Source organism: Ovis canadensis, chromosome 3, assembly GCF_042477335.2.
Source record: "Ovis canadensis isolate MfBH-ARS-UI-01 breed Bighorn chromosome 3, ARS-UI_OviCan_v2, whole genome shotgun sequence".
Taxonomy (NCBI): Eukaryota; Metazoa; Chordata; class Mammalia; order Artiodactyla; family Bovidae; genus Ovis; species Ovis canadensis.
This window is the reverse complement of record NC_091247.1, coordinates 114,640,182-114,657,090: the sequence shown is the minus strand read 5'-3', so window position 1 is coordinate 114,657,090 and position 16,909 is coordinate 114,640,182.

The window sequence follows — 16,909 nt, the reverse complement described above, 5'->3', positions numbered from 1 at the left end:
AAGATACATAGACTGAAAGTGAGAGGATGAAAAAATATATTTCCTGCAAATGGAAAGCAAAATAAAGCTGGAGTGACAGTCTTCATATCAGAGAAGTTCAGTTCAGTTCAGTTCAGTTCAGTCGCTCAGTCGTGTCCAACTCTTTGCGACCCCATGAATTGCAGCACGCCAGGCCTCCCTGTCCATCACCATCTCCTGGAGTTCACTCACACTCACGTCCATCGAGTCCGTGATGCCATCTAGCTATCTCATCCTCGTTGTCCCCTTCTCCTCCTGTCCCCAATCCCTCCCAGCATCAGTCTTTTCCAACGAGTCAACTCTTCCCATGAGGTGGCCAAAGTACTGGAGCTTCAGCTTTAGCATTATTCCTTCCAAAGAACACGCAGGGTTGATTTCCTTCAGAATGGACTGGTTGGATCTCCTTGCAGTCCAAGGGGCTCTCAAGAGTCTTCTCCAACACCACAGTTCAAAAGAATTAATGCTTCGGTGCTCAGCATTCTTCACAGTCCAACTCTCACATCCATACATGACCACTGGAAAAACCACAGCCTTGACTAGATGGACCTTAGTCAGCAAAGTAATGTCTCTGCTTTTGAATATAGTATCTAGGTTGGTCATAACCTTTCATCCAAGGAGTAAGTGTCTTTTAATTTCATGGCTGCAGTCACCATCTGCAGTGATTTTGGAGTTGAAAAAAATAAAGTTTGACACTGTTTCCCCATCTATCTCCCATGAAGTGATGGGACCAGATGCCATGATCTTCGTTTTCTGAATGTTGAGCTTTAAGCCAACTTTTTGCTCTCCTCTTTCACTTTCATTAAGAGGCTTTTTAGCTCCTCTTCACTTTCTTCCATAAAGGTGGTGTCATCTGCATATCTGAGGTTATTGATATTTCTCCTGGCAATCTTGATTCCAGCTTGTTTTTCTTCCAGTCCAGCATTTCTCGTGATGTACTCTTCATATAAGTTAAATAAGCAGGGTGACAATATACAGCCTTGACGTACTCCTTTTCCTATTTGGAACCAGTCTGTTGTTCCATGTCCAGGTCTAACTGTTGCTTCCTGACCTGCATACAGATTTCTCAAGAGGCAGGTTAAGTGGTCTGGTATTCCCATCTCTTTCAGAATTTTCCACAGTTTATTGTGATCCACACAGTCAAAGGCTTTGGCATAGTCAATAAAGCAGGAATAGATGTTTTTCTGGAACTCTCTTGCTTTTTCCATGATCCAGTGGATGTTGGCAATTTGATCTCTGGTTCCTCTGCCTTTTCTAAAACCAGCTTGAACATCAGGGAGTTCACGGTTCACATATTGCTCAAGCCTGGCTTGGAGAATTTTGAGCATTACTTTACTAGCATGTGAGATGAGTGCAATTGTGTGGTAGTTTGAGCATTCTTTGGCATTGCCTTTCTTTGGAATTGGAATGAAAACTGACATTTTCCAGTCCTGTGGCCACTGCTGAGTTTTCCAAATGTGCTGGCATATTGAGTGCAGCACTTTCACAGCATCATCTTTCAGGATTTGAAACAGCTCAACTGGAATTCCATCACCTCCACTTGCTTTGTTCGTAGTGATGCTAAGGCCCACTTGACTTCACTTTCCAAGATGTCTGGCTCTAGATGAGTGATCACATCATCATGATTATCTGGGTCATGAAGATCTTTTTTTACAGTTCTTCTGTGTATTCTTGCCACCTCTTCTTAATATCTTCTGCTTCTGTTAGATCCATACCATTTCTGTCCTTTATCGAGCCCATCTTTGCATGAAATGTTCCCTTGGTATCTCTAATTTTCTAAAAGAGATCTCTAGTCTTTCCCATTCTGTTCTTTTCCTCTATTTCTTTGCATTGATCGCTGAGGAAGGCTTTCTTATCTCTTCTTGCTATTCTTTGGAACTCTGCATTCAGATGCTTATATCTTTCCTTTTCTCCTTTGCTTTTCGCCTCTCTTCTTGTCACAGCTATTTGTAAGGCCTCCTCAGACAGCCATTTTGCTTTTTTACATTTCTTTTCCATGAGGATGGTCTTGATCCCTGTCTCCTGTATAATATCACAATCCTCATTCCATAGTTCATCAGGCACTCTATCTATCAGATCTAGGCCCTGAAATATATTTCTCACTTCCACTGTATAATTATAAGGGATTTGATTAGGTCATACCTGAATGGTCCAGCGGTCTTGCCTATTTTCTTCAATTTGAGTCTGAATTTGGTAATAAGGAGTTCATGATCTGAGCCAGAGTCAGCTCCTGGTCTTGTTTTTGTTGACTGTATAGAGCTTCTCCATCTTTGGCTGCAAAGAATATAATCAGTCTGATTTCAGTGTTGACCATCTGGTCAAGTCCATGTGTAGAGTGTTCCCTTGTGTTGTTGGAAGAGGGTGTTTGCTATGACCAGTGCATTTTCTTGGCAAAACTCTATTAGTCTTTGCCCTGCTTCATTCCACATTCCAAGGCCAAGTTTGCCTGTTACTCCAGGTGTTTCTTGACTTCCTACTTTTGCATTCCAGTCCCCTATAATGAAAAGGACATTTTTTGGGGGTGTTAGTTATAAAAGCTCTTGTAAGTAGACCTTAAAATAAAGAATATTACAAGAGATAAGGAAGGACACTACATAATGATCAAGGGATCAATCCAAGAGGAAGACATAATAATTGTAAATATCTATGTACCCAGCATAGGAACATCTCAATACATAAGACATAAAAGGAGAAATTGACAGTAACACAATGATAGTAGGAGACTTTAACACTCCACTCACACCAATGGACAGATCATCAAAACAGAAAATTAGTAAAGAAACACCAGTCTTAAACAATACATTAGATGAGATTGGTCTCATTGATATCTTCAGGACATTCCCTCCAAGAATTCAATATATGCAAATCAAACAATGTGATATACCACATTAACAAATTGAAAGATAAAAACCATATGATTATCTCAGTAGATGCAGAAAAAGCCTTTGACAAAATTCAGCACCTATTATGATTAAAACTCTTCAATGGACATAGAAGGAACCTATCTCAACAGAGTAAAGCCCATATATAGTAAAACTACAGCAAACATTATTCTCAATGGTGAAAACCCAAAAACATTCCCTCTAAGATCAAGAACAAGACAAAGGTGTCCACTTGCACCACTATTATTCAACATAGTTCTGGAAGTCCTAGCTACAGAAATCAGAGTGGAAAAAATAAATAAATAAAAGCAATACAGATCAGAAAAGAAGAAGTAAAGCTCTCGTTTTCAGATGACATGATACTGTGTATAGTAAACCCTAAAGATAGTATCAGAAAATTACTAGAGCTAATCAGTGAATTTAGCAAAGTTTCAGGATACAAAATCAACACACAGAAATCACTTGCATTTCTACATACTAACAATGAAAAATCACAAAGAGAAATTAAGAAATCAATCCCATTCACCATTGCAACAAAAGTAATTAAATATCTAGGAATAAACTTACTTAAGGAAACAAACAAACTGTACACAGAGAATTACAAGACACTAATGAAAGAAATCAAAGATGACATAAACAGATGGAGAGATATTCCATGTTCCTGGGTAGGAACAATCAATATTGTGAAAATGACTATACTACCAAATGCAATCTACAGATTCAAAGCAATACATATCAAATTACCACTGGCATTTTTCACAGAACTAGAACAAAAAAATTCACAATTCATATGGAAATACAAAGACCCCGAGTAGCCAAAGCAGTCTTGAGAAAGAATAATGGAGCTGGAGGAATCAAGCTTCCTGACTTCAGATTATACTACAAAACTACAGTCATACAGACAATATGGAACTGGCACAAAAACAGAATAGACCAATGGAACAAGATATAAAGCCCAGAAATAGACCCATGCACCTATGGGTACCTTATTTTTGACAAAGGAGGCAAGAATATACAATGGGGCAAAGACAGCCTCTTCAATAAATGGTGCTGGGAAAACTGGACAGCTACATGTAAATGAAGGAAATTAGAACACTTCCTAACACCATACACAAGGAAAAACTCAAAATGGATCAGAGGTCTAAATGTAAGGCCAGAAACTATAAAAACTCTTAGAGGAAAACATGGGCTGAACCCTCGATGGCATAAATCAAAGCAAGATCCTCTATGACCCACCTCCTAGAGTAACAGAAATAAAAACAAAATAAACAAGTGGGACTGGATTAAACTTAAAAGCTTTTGCACAGCAAAGGAAACTGTAAGCAAAGTGAAAAGACAACCCTCAGAATGGGAGAAAATAATAGCAAACGAATCAACTGACAAAAGATTAATTTCCAAAATATACAAGCAGCTCATACAACTCAACATCAGAAAAACAAAAAACCCAATCAGAAAGTGGGAAAAAGACCTAAATGGACATTTCTCCAAAGAAGACAGACCCATGGCTAACAAACACATGAAAAGATACTCAATATCACTCATTATTAGAGAAATGTAAATCAAAACTACAATGAGATTTCACCTCATACCAGTCATAATGGCCATCATCGAAAAGTCTCCAAACAATAACTGCTGGAGAGGGTGTGGAGAAAGGGAACGCTCTTGCACTGTTGGTGGGAATGTAAATTGATACAGCACTATGAAAGACGGTTTGAAGATTCCTTAAAAAACTAAGAATAAAACCACCATATGACCCAACAATCCCACTCTTAGGCATACACCCTGAGGAAACCAAAGTTGAAAAAGACACTTGTATCCGTTGTTCATTGCAGCACTCTTTACAATAGCTAAAACATGGAAGCAACCTAGACATCCATTGACAAATGAATGGATAAAGAAGTTATCATACATATACACAATGGAATATTACTCAGCCATAAAAAGGAACACATTTGAGACAGTTCTAATGAGGTGGATGAACATAGAACCTATTATACAGAGTGAAGTAAGTCATAAATAGAAAGATAAATATAATATTCTAATGCATACATACAGAATCTAGAAAAACGGTACTGAAGAATTTATTTAAAGGGCCCCAATGAAGAAACAGACATAGAGAATAGACTTACGGACATGGGGAGAGTTGAGGAGAGGGTGAGATGTATGGAAAGAGTAATGTGAAAACTTACATTATGTCAATAGATAGCCAATAGGAATTTGCTGTATGGCTCAGGAAACACAAATAGGGGCTCTGTATCAACCTAGAGGGATGGGATGGGAGGGAGATGGGAGGGAGGTTCAAAAGGGAGGGTACTATGTATACCTATGGCTGATTCACGTTGAGATTGAACAGAAAATTCTGTAAAGCAATTATCCTTCAAAAAATTGTTTTAAAAATACCCAAATAACTTATATTTAAACCTCTTTGAATTAATAAACCTTAAAAGACTAATACCATTTATGATCTCTATGTTGGATAAACACGTGTCTCCCAATTTTCATTCAAATTTTATCTGTTTCGGAAAAGAAGATTTTTTTTTTCACGTGTCTGAATGAAAAGTGTGATGATTCCATGGTTTCTGTATTATCCTTAGGTAATAAAAAATCCCATAAGCACATTAAATAACTATTGTCCTTTGTGTTAATAAAAAAATTCATTCTCAAATAGGAATCACATTCTAAACCTGAATTCAAATTGAAACTTCCCTCTCACATAACACCTGGGAATCGCTGAAAGCAACATGTAGGCTGAAGGAGCAGGACATAATCTTTCTTCTCTGCTTCTACACTTCGCTCTTCCAGTTCAACTCTTTGAATTGGGCGAGCAAAGTTTCTGAACCTGCCCACATCAAAACAGAGCAGTGGGTAGAGAGACAGGAAATCTCTTCACTCTTTCAGTCGGGTGGATTTAATGCTAACTTTCTCCTTGCTACTTTTGTGGGTTCTTTGGAAATCTTGTTCATTATCCTCACACTCAAAGTTTCTTTACCCACAAAGATATGCTACATGTTGATGTTAATTTACTTCCTTTTCATTTTTTTAGAAATCGGGGCTCTACCTCTAGCTTCTCCTTTCCTGAATTCAGTTCATATATCTAGGAATGTGTTTGCATATGACCCACACTAGTCTTCCTTACCCATCTTCTATACCTGGGAAAAGGGAGGAAGCATTCATTCTTTGATCAGACAAATGATGAGTTCAGTTCAGTTGATCAGTCATGCCCGAATCTGTGACTCTGTGACTGCAACGTGCCATGCTTCCCTGTCCATCACCAACTCCTGGAGCTTCCTCAAACTCATATCCACCGAGTCGGTAGTGGCATCCAGCCATCTCATCCTCTGTCGTCCCCTTCTCCTCCTGCCTTCACTCTTTCCCAGCATCAGGGTCTTTTCAATGAGTCAGTTCTTTGCATCAGGTGGCCAAATTATTGGAGTTTCAGCTTCAGCATCAGTCCTTCCAAAGAATATTCAGGACTGATTTCCTTTAGAATTGACTGGTTTGATCTCCTTGTAGTCCAAGGGACTCTCAAGACAAATGATGGGTACAGGCTAATCCCAGCCTAAGGGGATCACTGGCCCTTCTCTCGCCAGCCAGATTTCTCAGGCATGTGTGAGACGCTGGTCGGCTCTGTTGCGTTAATTCAGGATATCAAGCTCTTGCAGTTAGGGTGGTCAAATTTAGCAAAGTAAACTACAGACATCAGTTAAATTTGCATTTCAGATAATCAATGGATATTTTTAGTGTAAGTATGTCCCTTGGAATATTTTGGACATACTTTTTTACTTAAAGGTCATGCAATGCTTTGTATTTTATCTGGAAACTACTCCTAGTAGTTCTGGTGATGTCACTGTTTTGACCTAAAGTGAGGAGGGGACTCCCCAGCCCTTTACTCTGGGGGTGAATCTCTTAGTTCAACTTTATACAAAGAAATAATCTTCACAAGTCTTCAACTAGTCTCCATTCTTTTAAATATTTTGGTCAATCTTATATATGATAACCTTTCTAATATTTCCTTTGAAACTTTGCGTTTGTTTTTGGGTTTTTTTTCCTTTGACCTCTCTGTGAAGTTTGTGGGATTTTAATTTCCTGACCTGGGATCAAACCTAGGCCTGCAGCAGTAAGAGCAGGAAGCCTTAACCACTGGACCTTAAGGGAATTCCCAGAAATTTGCATCTTGATTTGGTGGGATGCTGTGCTGTACTAAATCATTTCACTTGTGTCTGACTCTTTGTGACCCTATGGACTATAGCCTCCCAGCCTCCTCTGTCCATGAGATTCTCCAGGCAAGAATACTGGAGTGGATTGCTGTGCCCAAGGATCGAACCTGTGTCTCTTATGTCTCTTGCACTGACACGCAGATTCTTGACCACTATCACCACCGTTCATAGGGATGCATGGTTAAAAGGATACTCATGTATTGCTGGTAAAAATGTTAATTGCTGCAACCATGTTGGTTTGCAACCTAACAAAATCCTTAAAATAAAAATTGCATACACAATTTGGAGACTCTTTTCCTGAGAATCATTATATACACATAAGATGACACTAGTATAAAATGTTTCACAACAAGTATATCCTAGCAGTATTGATTTGTAGAAGCAAAATATTTTTTAAAAATCAGCAGAAATTTAATCACTATCAATAGAGGAATAACTGAATAATTTATGGTACAAATCTCACTCTGAAATATTAAAAAAGAATAAATTAGAACTATTCCAAATGATTTGGAGAGATTTTCATAAGCTATAGTTGAAAATTTTTAAATTCATGAACCAGTACCTATTTCTGAAAATAAATGAATTGCCACAGTAGAAATCTCTATTTCTAATTTTACCTATAATTGCATAAAAAGGGAGAAAATAAGAAAGACTACATGTAATTGTGTCTATGATGGATCGTATCAGAGTTGCAGAATCTGGTGGGAGGAAAGATTATTTTTTTTCTAAAAATAAACTTCTCTTTTCCAGTGTAAAATTTCTACTTTCAAAAGCTCTTTTACAAAGTATTGATCCTTTCCATTAAACCAAACTTAGATCTAGCCTTTATTATTGATTTTAGCATGCAAACTTTTACCCTATGTCTTCAGGCTAACTCTGCTCAATAATTAACATAGTTTAAATACCACAGACAGTAGCTTTAGTCATTTATAGGCACACATGCTAACCAAAAAAGAAAAGAAATAGTAACTTTATTGTAAATCTTAAAAGGCAACAAGTTTATTTTTAGGGAAACAATAGTAAACACAGAAAATACCAGTCATCCAACAAGGATTCCCTCAGTTTGCTCCTATGGAACATGAATTTACAAACCTCCTAATGTAGGCATATGATGTTTTCTTCCCTCCTGTTATACTAGAAGCAATGTCATCTCACTTTTAGCCCAGCTCTTTCACTGGTGCTTTGAGATCTATTCACTGTTGTATTTCAAGGTGGCTCATATTCACGATTGCTCCTAATCCCTATTTATGAAACTGGATCCCCCTCTCTGGGATACAATTACACAAACCGTGCTTCAGCCCCATATTTGCCTCTAGCTTATCACCATACTCTTTAGCTTTCATCTAACTTCTAGAAAGAGCTGTTCATAGTTTCATCTCCTTTACTTTGGCTCATCCTTCTTCAGTCTATTCCAAAATGGCTTTCCTTTTCTTTCTACCGTGAAAATTTATCTCACCACTGACCTTAATATCATGGGAGTCAATAAATATTTTTCTGTCCTCATCTGTAGCCCACTCAATTATTTCTATTGTCTCTGATATTTCCCTTCTCTTCTTGGTTTCTATGGCATCACCCTTTCTTGGATTCCCAATTATTAATATTTTTCTGTTCTCCCTCTTTTTTTCTGTTCTCTTTTAATCTCATTTATGTTCATTCTTTTAGTCCTTCCTATTTAATGTTGCAATTTCTCAAGATTCAGAGATTGGTATTTCTGTGGTAGTCCAGTGGTTTGCCTTCCGATGCAAGAGGTGCAAGCCTGATCCCTAATCAGGGAGCTAAGACTCCACATGCCTCTTGGCTAAAAACCAAAAGATAAACTGAAATAAATTTGTAATAAATTCAATAAAGACAAAAATAATTCATATCAAAAAACTTTAAAACAGACATATCTTTTCTTCTAACTCTGCCTCTAAAAATGCATTATCCATAGCTATAGTCACCATCCAAGTGCTGACGACTCTCATTTTGCATCTTTGTAGTTCCAGCTAGACCTCTCCTCAGGATCATACATCCAACCACCTTCTCAATATCTTTACTTGGATATCAAAAGCATTCTGAACACCTCATACCTGTGATTGAGCACATTATTCTCCTTCAACCTTGCTTCTCTCCCACTGATGGACTGTGGCTCAGTTATCCTCTAGAGGCAAAGCCAGAAACCTCACAGTCGTTCCTATTATCTCCTTTCTCTGATCTTCCCATATTTAATTGATCATTAAATCCTTTAAGTTCGTCATCTAAGTTAGTCATGCATGCATCCATATTGCTATCTCCTCTGTAATCAGCACTCATCTAAGCTATTTTCCTTTTTTTCTTGGACAATATTCATAATAACTATAAAATTATTATTATTACTGTTACTATTCAGCCTGCCAATCACTTTTCTCTTATTGGTTTTGGGTCTTCTCCCATCATTCTCTAAACACTGAATTTTCCAACAGCAAATTTGATCAGATCACCTTCTTAAAACTCTTCAGCAACTTTGTATTGCCCTTAGGAGTAAGTTCTTAACATTTCTTCATAAGCCCTGTGTGATCTAGATCTTGTTGTCATCTTCAGCCTTACCCTTTTGATCTTCCTTTCCCAGGGAAATATTTTTAAATCTCACAACCTAAGTGAAGCTGGTTTATTTTATCTCTTATGGAATTATATTTCCTCCCTTCTGAGTACTTATTTCAGTTTTAATTGAATATCTATTAACAATTTGATCTTTTATTAGTAACCTCCATTAGAATGAAATTTTAATTTTCTCATCATTGCATTCAAGGTCCTAAACATGGCACGTAATCAGCAAGAAAAATGTTTATTAAATAAACGAATAAAAATGCACACAGAATAATATAGTGTGTGAGAGAATAAATTCTAGAATCAGACACACTGAATTTCACCTTCTGATTCTTCCCTTGCTAGTTGCATAATCCTAGGCAATTTATTTTTCTCCTAGTGTCCTCATCTAAGGATAGCTATTTTAAAATATCAGTAGCCAATATAAAGTAAGGACATTATACTGGGCTAAGTGCTTTCGTATGCGTTATCTCTCTTAAAATTAATGCCATGAGGTACTTGTTAATATTATCCTTAATTTAGAGGTGAGGAAACAGAAAATTAAGTAACTTTCCCAAAGTCATATAGGGGTTAAATGGAAGAGATATAAGTAAAACTTAGGATTCTTTGATACCAAAGTCCATGTTCTAAGCCTTCCTGCTTTAGCCACCCTTTTCCTCACACTAATCTACTGTGTGGCTCCCTGGGCCTACATATACACCGCTTAACACAGTGTCTGACACATAGTAAATCCCCCAGCAATAGGTTTACTGTTTTCCTCACCATTATTGTTATTATTAACATAGATTATAAGACCTGGGAAGTAAAAATTATAGATTCTCATTTCCCCAGAGAATAAATTTATGTGACCATGAGAAGTCCTTGTCAATTCCATCTGCCACAGAGCTGCTGGCTTACACATCAGAAGGTAAAGGCTTCTTCCTCATCTCCAAGGCCCCTCCCTGCATGCTTCACACCTAAGAGGCCTGCCTGATATCTCCAAAGAGAGCAACTCAGGGGGAGACTCCACCTGCCAGTGCAGGAGACACGGGTTCGCTCCAGGTCAGCAGGGTCGCTCAGAGCAGGAAACGGCATCTCACGCGAGTATTCTTGCTGGTACAAACCCATGGACAGAAGAACCTGGCAGGCTGCAGCCCATGGAGTCGCACAGTCAGACATGACTGAGCACACGGCAGCCTTTCACGGCCGTGCACTCCCTCGGCATTTGGGGCCTAGCTCAGTTCACTTCAGTCACTCAGTCGTGTCCGACTCTTTGTGACCCCATGAATCGCAGCACACCAGGCCTCCCTGTCCATCACCATCTCCCGGAGTTCACTCAGACTCATGTCCATAGAGTCGGTGATGCCATCCAGCCATCTCATCCTCTGTCATCCCCTTCTCCCCCTGCCCCCAATCCCTTCCAGCATCAGAGTCTTCTCCAATCAGTCAACTCTTCACATGAGGTGGCCAAAGTACTGGAATTTCAGCTTTAGCATCAGTCCTTCCAAAGAACACTCAGGACTGATCACCTTTAGAGGACTGGTTGGATCTCCTTGCAGGCCAAGGGACTCTCAAGAGTCTTCTCCAACACCACAGTTCAAAAGCATCAATTCTTTGGTGCTCAGCTTTCTTCACAGTCCGACTTTCACATCCATACATGACCACTGGAAAAATCATAGCCTTGACATGCCTCAAAGCTGTGCTTACAACAAGCATACCGACTCGCTTATGTGAGAGGATTTCTTAGATTGTCTTTTGAGTGGAATGATGGAGAACATAGCTGGGGACACTATGCTCCCCTCCTCAGTCCCTAGGACTCGCACCTCATTTTCATGGTGGCAATTCAGGAACAGGCTGGGTAAACCATTGACAAGGTGTATTTTTGTGTTTTTATCTTGCTCAAATCAGCTAAATAAATAAAGATAGCAATATTAGCTTTCTGTTTAGGTAGCATATAAGGTACTAAAACTTTCCTGGGAATTTTATTGCCCTTAAAGAGCAGCCAAAATATGTTTATTTTGAACTATGAAGATGTGTAAAAAGTCTGGAGTTCTGAATTTTAAAGAGCTCTCTTGTTGACTTTTTTCTAATATATCAATACAATCTCTAATATATCAGTATATATAATACACCATTTTGCAAATAATTACTTGAGTAAGCACAGGAGCAAAGAATAAATACCTCCTTCCTGCAAGGCTGTCTTTTAGATTAGCCAGAATAACTTAGAAACTTATAGTCTTATTTTTTCTGTTCTCATGAAAATAAAGTTTTTCCAGAAATATTTTCAAACACATTGTTAATCAAGAGAACTATGAAATGAGGAAATCTGTAGACATCAACAGAAACTAATAAAAATGGCTAATAGTTCAAACTCACCTGAACTTTCAAGGATACAGAAACATTATATAATGGATAATGTACAGCAGAGTCATCAGAGTTAGATCATGAGGAAGCCACAAGGTATCTTGAATACATTTGATCACAGAAAACATAGTCACTGTGATTTATCAACCATGCTGATGAATATCTTATTCATCTTCATCATTTTTCAAATTAGAGAATTAAACTCCAGTAAGGTGAAGTTGCTTCTCCAAAATATACTAGCCAAATATTAAATTATTTATTTCTAAAGTCAAAATTTCTTAATACATTTTTCATTACCTAGTTCCAAAATTATTTTCCCCAACAACCAAAAACTTGTTATTCTTCAATAATGTTATAAGAAAACATTAAATATTTGGGTTTTCAAAAGAAGCACATGTCTTGCCTATATTAAATGTTTCATTTAATAATTCACAGAGAAATTTAATCTATCACAAAGCATTAGACAACCTAACAGTAATTTCTGAAGTGTGCGTGCATTTTCTTAACTTCTATTTAACTTTTGAAATGCAATCTGTAGAAAACCATGGAAAATTAACTCTATCTCAGGCAATAATATAAAAATAGAATAGAGTCTTATAAAGCTTGCTCTCTAAATTACATTATAATAATTAGTAGAGCCTAAGTATTTTATCATGGCTTAGAACAGGAATTTGTCCAAACATATTCTATAGCATTTAGAAAACAACCAGGGATAATTTCCAACTTCTGATAATATTATAGGTCACAAATTCCCCTTCCTCCTCTTAAATCCTTACTGGTATAAAGTATATAAAAATTGTGGTTATAACTAATATATATATATATATATATATATATATATATATATATTCTAAACACACAACTACATTTGTACAAATGTAAAGAAAATCTCTCAGTTTCCCAGGTGGCCCTAGCAGTAAAGAACCTGCCTGGCAATGCAGGAGACATAAGAGATGAGGATTCAATGCCTGGGCTGGGAAGACCCCCTGGAGGAGGGCAGGCAGCCCACTCCAGGATTCTTGCCTGGAGAACCCCATGGACAGAGGAGTCTGGTGGGCTATGGTCCACAGGGTCGCAGAGTCAGACACAACTGAAGGACTTGTCATACATGCACACATTTCTCTAGAAACCAAACACCAAAGAAGAAGCAGAAAACCGCAATGACATGAATGTTAACATGAATTACAGGAATCTGTTTTGGTAATAAGAAAGGACCTTGTATTTAAGTTGAGGGAAAGGGGAAATAGCCAATAAGCAAGGAAAAGGAGAAAAAAATTAAAAAGGAAGGAAGGAAGACATCAGACTATGATAAATCAGCACATAGAAAACTCAAAGAGTAACATGACAGAGAGTGACTGGATGGCTACTTGAGACTGGATGGTCAGAGTTTAAACATAGCAATGTTTGCCGAGAAACTCATAACATAAAAAGAGATAGGTACCAAAAAACAAGAAAAAGAGAATTTTAGGCAGAGAAAACAATAATATCTGTAAATAGAATAATAAAATCTGTAATTAAATTGTTAAAGAGATCATAGAAGATTAAAGAAAAATTTTCAAAAATATTTTAAGTTTAAAATTATGTTTCAAAAATCAGAATGTGTAATATAATGCACTTCTGTTGAAACAGGCATATGGAATTAAAAATATATATATATGAGAATAGACACACTGCTTTAGATGGGATTTGTTGTTGTCGCTAAGTCATGTGTGACTGTTTTGGGCCCTATGGACTGTGGCCTGCCAGGCTCCTCTGTCCATGGGATTTCCCAAGCAAGAATACTAGAAAATGAAAGTGAAGTCACTCAGTCATGTCCAACTCTTTGTGACCCCGTGGACTGTAGCCCACCAGGCTCCTCCATCCATGGGATTCACCAGGCAAGAATACTAGAGTGGGTTGCCATTTCCTTCTCCAGGGGATCTTCCCAACCTAGGGATAGAACCCAGGTCTCCCGCATTGCAGGCAGACGCTTTAACCTCTGAGCTACCAGGGAAGCCCTAAAAATACTAGAGTGGGTGCCATTTCCATCTCTAGGGGATCTTCCCAATTTAGGGATAGAGCCTACATCGCCTGTCTTGGCAGGTGGATTCTCTATGGCTGATCCACCAAGAAAGCCCTTAAGTGGGATTATATCAAGCCCCAAACCTTCTATACAGTTTAAAAATATATTATATTAACAAAATGAAAAGGAAACCTACTGAAAGGGAAAAAATATTTGCAAACCCTTTGTTATATAAGGGATTAATATCCAAACTGTATAAAAAGCTCATTAACTCAATGACAAATTAAAAAAAAAACTAATTTAAAAATGGGAAAAGGAATTGAATAGACTTTTTTCTGAAGAAGGCATCCAAATGGCTAACAGTTACATGAAAAGATCTCAACACCACTTATCATCAGGAAAATGCAAGTCTAGACTACAAAGAGATATCACCTCACACTTGATAGAATGGCTAAGATCCAGAAGACTAGAGATAACACATATTGCTGAGGATGTGGAGAGAAAGGAACGCTTGTCTAATATTGGTGGAATGTAAATTGTTTCAGTCACTATGAAAAATAATGTGAGGGTTTTTCAAAAAAATAATTATTTTTGAACAATAAACTGTGGAAAATTCTGAAAAAGATGGGAATACCAGACCATCTAACCTGCCTCTTGAGAAACCTGTATGCAGGTCAGGAAGCAACAGATAGAATTGGACATGGAATAACAGACTGGTTCCAAATAGGAAAAGGAGTACGTCAAGGATCTATATTGTCACCCTGCTTATTTAACTTATCTGCAGAGTACATTATGAGAAATGCTGGGCTGGATGAAGCACAAGCTGGAATCCAGATTGCCAGGAGAAATATCAATAATCTCAGATATGCAGATGACACCACCCTTATGGCAGAAAGTGAAGAACGATGAACGGGAAAGAGGAGAGTGGAAAAGTTGGCTTAAAGCTCAACATTCAGAAAACGAAGATCATGGCATCTGGCCCCATCACTTCATGGGAAATTGATGGGGAAACAGTGGAAACAGTGTCAGACTTTATTTTGGGGGGCTCCAAAAACACTGCAGATGATGACTGCAGCCATGAAATTAAAAGACACTTACTCTTTGGAAAGAAAGTTATGACCAACCTAGACAACACATTAAAACAGAGACATTACTTTGTCAACAAAGGTCTGTCTAGTCAAGGCTATGGTTTTTCTAGTGGTCATGTATGGATGTGGGAGTTGGACTATAATGAAAGCTGAGCACCAAAGAATTGATGCTTTTGAACTGTGGTGTTGGAGAAGACTCTTGAGAGTCCCTTGGCCTGAAAGGAGATCCAACCAGTCCATCCTAAAGTAGATCAGTCCTGGGTGTTCATTGGAAGGACTGATGTTGAAGCTGAAACTCCAATACTTTGGCCACCTGATAGGAAGAGCTGACTCATTGGAAAAGACCCTGATGCAGGGAAACATTGACGGCAGGAGAGAAGGGGATGACAGAGGATGAGATGGTTGGGTGGTATCACCAACTCAATGGACATGACTTTGGGCAAACTGTGGGAGATGGTGATGGACAGGGAAACGTGTGCTGCAGTCCATGGGGTCAAAAAGAGTTGGACGTGACTTAGTGACTGAACAACAACAAAACCAAAAGAAATGAAAAGAGGATATCAAAAAGGCATTTGCACTCCCATGTATAAGCACATAGTCAAGATATGGAAACAACCTAAGTCTCCATCAGAGAAGGATCCTGTCATTGGCAACAACATGAATGGAGCTTGAGGGCATTGCGCTAAGTGAGATAAGCTGGAGAAAGAAAAATACCATATGATGTCATTTACATGTGGCTTCTAAAACAGCCAAATTTATAGAAACAGAAAGTAGAATGATGGTTACTCGGGCATGGGAGAATAGGGAAGGTGTTTTTCAGGGTACAAACTTGCAACTAATAAATAAGTTCTGGATATCTAATGCACAGCACAGCATCACATCAACAATACTGTATTATAAACTTCAAATCTGCTAAGAGACTAGATCTTACTTGTTCTCACTACAAAAGAGAAATGATAATTATGTGACATAATAGAAGTGTTCACTAATGTAACATGGTAATCATATCATAATATATAAATATATCAAATTAACACACTGCATATCTTAAACTTACATTGTTCTATATTTTCAGAATCACTTATATCTTAATAAAAAACTGACTATATCTGGGATGAAATTATGGATAATGATTACATTACTTTTGTTTAACTGTATTTGTTAAGTTTTTACAATGAACCTGTATTATTTTGAAATAAGGAAAAAATTAATATTAAGCAATTAACATCTCTTTATCTGATATTATTGAAAGACCACTGTGATTAGTGCAACCCATTACATTTATCCATTCACTCATTTGAAACACCATAGCCTTCATTTCAGAATGTCAAACTGTTCCTTGACAACAGTTTTGAGGTAAAATGTACTAAATTAAGCTCATAGGAAGAAGGAAATAGATATGCTCTAATCTGTTATTTTTATTAGTTATCCACTTTCTGTTCCTGATTCTCATACTAAGCTTTCCAGAACTTGATCTCAAGTTCTGTATAATTAGCACCAGTGACTCAGAACAAGATGAGGTAGGAGTCTCACCACCAGCTGTTTTAAGGCCATGACACCAAGGCTCACAAATGATGATCATTAAGAATTTGCCTCAGATGTCCTAATAGATGCCTTTTATTTTCAGAATCAGAGCAAATCTACAATTGCTGGGGGAAGGATGGGCTCAGGTTGATTGACACTAGAAAACTTGGTAAAGAAATACAGTCTTTCTCTATTCCCCTCGGGGGAATACAGCTGGTGTGTGATCTTTCTCTCTCTCTAGTCTAAAATAACACCTTGACCCAGTCTGTTGCC